The following is a 5,074-nucleotide window of genomic DNA, read 5'->3' on the forward strand; positions in this document are numbered from 1 at the left end:
AAAAAAAAAAAAAGAGTAATCAGCCAACACTGCGGACCTAGAACGGAGCTCGAAGGGGAATGTGCTAATGCCTAACTCCAGCTCAGTTTTATAAATGGTTCAAATACCTGCTAATGGTTAGTTTTTGTGATCATATACCTTGCCACCATGCTTTCAGGTGCTATGATTAAGTAACTGTGTGAGTCACACAAAAAAAAGTCTGGGCTATTCCACTCTTCATGGAGCGTACATCAGCCTGTGTGGGATGTTTTGCAGGATCCGTGATCGAGGCCTTGTCCGTCCAGTGGCTCTTCTTACTAATTCTTTCTTGGGGGAGTGTCTCAAAGCAACCATCTCATTTTTCTCATGAATCCTCGTTCATCGCCTTCTTAGATTGCTACCCAGGCATCCCAGCAGACCCCATTCCTACAGACTCCTATAGACTCTCCAATTGCCTGATGTAGTAACTTTTAATTTACAACCAAACATCATTTGTTACTTCCATCTAATCAAGCCAAGTTTCTTGTGATCCGCACCCATTTATTTAGCCATTTATTATACATGCTTGCTTATTTATTCACTCAGTGAATATTTACTGAGCAACTACTATGCACCAGGCACTGTCCCAGGTGCTGGGGGTACAGGAGAGACCAAAACGAAGCTCCTGCCTTTATGGAGCTCATGGAGGGGCAAAAGAATAAATAATACGTAGACATCTACCATGGGAGGTGATGCAAAGTGCTGTGCAGAAAAATAAAGCTTGGAAAGGAATAGAAAGTGACTGGAAGGGTGATGCCATTTTAAACTGTGAGGAGGGGGCGGTCAGGATAGTAGAGAGGAAATGACCCTTGTGGATGTAAGTGGGTGGAGTGTTCTAAACAGCATAAATGAGCATAAAAACAGCGCAGAAGCATGCGTGGGACAAGTGAGGGAGAGCATGGAGGCCAGTGTGCCTGCAGAGGAGCTAGGAGAATGCCCGGGTGAGGTCAGAGAGGTAGCTAATGTCAACATCACTGCTCTTAGGACGGGACGTCATTGCTGAGCACATCGTTGCTCTTGGGGTAGGACCTTAAGACAAGTAGGAGCATGTAGTTCTTGTTCTTGCATGCATTATTATACTCATCGTAGGAGTTGTCTGAGGTTCAGAAAAGGGACAATGTATCAAGCTATGGGCTCAGGATGTGGTTGTACGCAAAGATCCTCAGTCCTCCTTGCTACACGGCTTCTGCTCTTTCCTGCTCCCTTAGTGGAGTTTTTTCTAGCACTCAACAGAGGGTAATGCTGTATTTCATGGCAAAATTCCTCCACTTTTTTTCCAAACGTATTTTACTTTACAAACAGGTGGTGTTAGTAGCGATGGGGAGAGCGGATGTTGCTCAGACAGTGATGTGCTCCAGCAAGCACTGTAACTGGAACATTCTTCTCCCCTGACAGGTTTTATAGCTAACAGCACCATTCGTCCCTTTCAGAGCAGTATCTAAAGACTTAGTGGACTGGCCTAAAACTTTCCTGCTATGTTTATTCTTGTTCCTCTCTAGGGTGAATTCCAGCTGACTATTAATTAGACTATTTACCAGCTCAGTGATAAAAGGGCAACAGTGATAGATACTTGTAATGATATTAGCAGTGATACTCACCTAACAAGGAAACTCTAACTTTCAAAGGATACTACACAATATAGAAAAATTGTACTTTCAATTGAAAGTACAGGTATATCACTTTCAGAACAGATCTATCACTTCAAACTGCTAGAGGGAAATAGCTTGTTATCCTCTTATACTTTTAGCTTAGGTTGAATTAAATTCAGCAACAATTTAAAAGTTCTTTTATTTTCTATTCTGTTAGGGAAAAAAAGCAAAGAATGCTTCAGAGTTGCCACAAGAGAAATAAAGAGGCATCACACCTGTTCTCTTCCTTCAATCTGTTACATACAAAGAAACAGAAGGTGAAACAGAAAAACAATTGTATGGTTGTCATATATATAGACAGCTTTAAGAAATTTACTAGAATGATGCCTCCAACCTTTTTTCCTTTCCCTGATGTAACATGGTCCAGATAGACTTCTGATTCCAGTCAGGATGGAGTGATAAGGACCAGATTCACACTCCCACTGGAAACAATTAAAAGCAAACAAAAAATGTGAAACAATGGTTTTCAAGACATTGGACATCAGGAAACAAAGGGCAGTGATCCATAAGTGATGGAAAGCAAATAGAATGAGCCTGTGATTACCTCCAGCTAACTTCCTTGAGATGTTTCAGACTATGATGCAGAGAGGTAGAACCCCAAAAGAGCCCAATTGACTCTTTTAATTGAGGAGAAGTTACTGAGAGCCCGGAGATAACGAGGTGACCTGAGGCTGCAGGGAAAAGTAACCTATAGAGGAGACAGAGAAAGAATTCTGGAGATCTCAGAGGGCCCCTTGAGTACACAGCAGAGGACTGATCAGCATGGGTATGTGAGAAAGCTACCCAAGACTGAGGAAAGAACTACCCCCAAGGACTAGAGGGGGTGGTACTCAGAGCTTTCACAGTGCCTGTTCACAACAGCTAGGCTAAAAAACCCTCAAGAGGCATAGGTTGGAATAGTCAGAAGGCATTAATACTAAGCACTTGTCCTTAGTAGTGGAGAAAAATTAGTCCTTCATTAAGCAGCACTATGGTTCCAAACAATTCATAACAGCAATACCTGAAACTGTGTCTAAGTAATGGAAGTGCATTTCAACACAAAGTTCAGGAATATTTAAAGGAACACCAAACTCTCCAGGACCCAACAAGGTAAAATTGATAATGTAGGACATTTTTAAAAACAAAACAAACAAATAAACAAAAACAAAACAAAAAAAAACTTACCAGGCATGCAAAACAAAACAGGAAAATATTATCCACAATTTGGAGAAAAATAAGTAAACCAAAATTGACCCCAAACTAACACAGATGTTAGAATTAGCAGACAAGGGCATTAAAACTTATTTATTACTGTATTTTATGTGTTCAAAGAGCTAGAGGAAAGATTGAATGTGTTAAGAAGAGACATGAAAGATATTTAAAAAGACCCAAACTGAACTTTTGGAGATATAATGTCTTAGATTTAAAAAAAATACACTGAATAGCATTAATGATGGTCCAGTCAGACTGCTATAACAAAGTACCATAGACTACATGGCTTATACACAAGAAGTTCATTTCTCACAGCTCTGGAGGTTGGTGATCAGGGTGCCAGCATGGTTCGGTTCTGGTGCGAGCTCTCTTCTTGTGGATTTCTTGCTGTGTTCTTACATCATGCTGGAAATAGGGAGAGAAAGCTATCTGAAGCCCCTTTTATAAAGGCACTAATTCCATTTATGAAGTCTTCACCTTCATGACCCAATCACCTCCCAAGGTTCTACCTTTTAATACCATCACATTGGGTATTCGGATTTCAACATATGAATTTTGGGGGGGACAAAAGAATTCAGTTCATTGTACTGACCAATTAGATGTTGCAGAATAAAAGACTAGTTGGTGAACTGGGAGACTGAGCAATAGAAACAATCCTAAATGAAACACTCCAAGGAAAAAGACTAAAAATGAAAATGAATAAAGTGTAAGTCAACTGAGGGACAATTTCACATAGCCTAAAATATCTGTAACTGGAGTTCTCAAAGGAGAAGAAACAAAGGGGGCGGGGAGGAGAGAAGAAAAATTTCTGAAAAAATAATGACTGAAAAAATTCCAAATTTGAAGAAAACTATAAACCCACAGATCTCAGATGCTCAAGGAACCAGTGGCACAAGAAACATAAAGAAAACTACACCAAAGTATGTTACAAGCAGTTGCTCAAAACCAGTGATAAGAAGAAATCTTAAGAGCAGACAGAGAAAGAATACTTGCTATATGCAGAGGCACTTTAAAGTACTGAGCATCTTAAAATACTGAAAGAAAAATATGGCAACCTATACTTTTATACTCCATGAAAATACTTTCCAAAAACCAAGGCAAAATTACGACTTTTTCAGATATACAAAAGCTGAAAGGATTCCTCGCCAGCAGACACATATCTAAAAATGTTAAAGGAAGTCCTGGGGGCAGAAGAAAAATAATGCCAGATGGAAATATGCACCTACACAAAGAAATGAAAAGCACTGGAAATGTTAACTACATACATAAATAAATAAGAGTTTTCTTCATACTCAAATCTCTCTAAAAGACAATTGATTATTTAAACCCAATAACAATGCAGTGTGGGGTTTATGACATACTCGTATGTGAAAGTACAATGTATGACAACAATAATAGTGCAAAGGTCCGGGGACGGGGTGGGAATGGAAATATACTGAAAGCATAATGAAGAAGCCAATAACATCATCTCTGGATAAGACCCCCAAATATTTGGAAACAAAAAAACATTCTTCTAAATAACCCATGAATCAAAGAAGGAACCAAATAACTGAAAGAAAGAGTCATGACAAGTGGTTTCTATTTCCAATTCTTGGGGAAATTAAAACACCAGTGAGTATTATGATAGTATTTTGAGGGGGTAATTCAAAATAGTACTTACAAATAATAGCAATTGGGGAATGTATTAGTTTTCTATAGCTGAGTAACAAATCTCCACAAATTTAGTGGTTTAAAACAACACATTGACTATCTTCCCGTTTCCATGGGTCAGGAGCCCAGGCATGGCTTAGCTGAGTCTTCTGTTCAGGATCTCACAAACTGCAGTCAAGGTGTTGGCTGGGGTCTCATCTGGGATTCAGGATCCTTTTCCAGGCTAATGTGGTTATTGGCAGAATTCATTTCCTTGCAGCTGTAGGACTCATCGTGTCTTGCTTCTTCAAGGCTAACACGAGAGACTCTGCTGCTGCTTTTATCTCTGACCTCTAAACCTGCCTTTAAAGGGCACCCCTGATTTGGCTAGGCCTACCCAGGACAATCTCTCTTCTTATTAACTCAAAATCAACTAATGTGGAACCTTAATTATACCTGCAAATGCCTTCACCTTTGCCATATTTGTAACCTAATCATGACTGTGATACCCCATCATAATCAGAGGGTCCACCCACATTCAAGAAGAAGGGGTCTGGGCCGGCCGAGTGGCGCGATGGTTAAGAACT

The sequence above is a fragment of the Hipposideros armiger genome, unplaced genomic scaffold (assembly GCF_001890085.2).
Source record: "Hipposideros armiger isolate ML-2016 unplaced genomic scaffold, ASM189008v1 scaffold_449, whole genome shotgun sequence".
Lineage (NCBI taxonomy): Eukaryota > Metazoa > Chordata > Mammalia > Chiroptera > Hipposideridae > Hipposideros > Hipposideros armiger.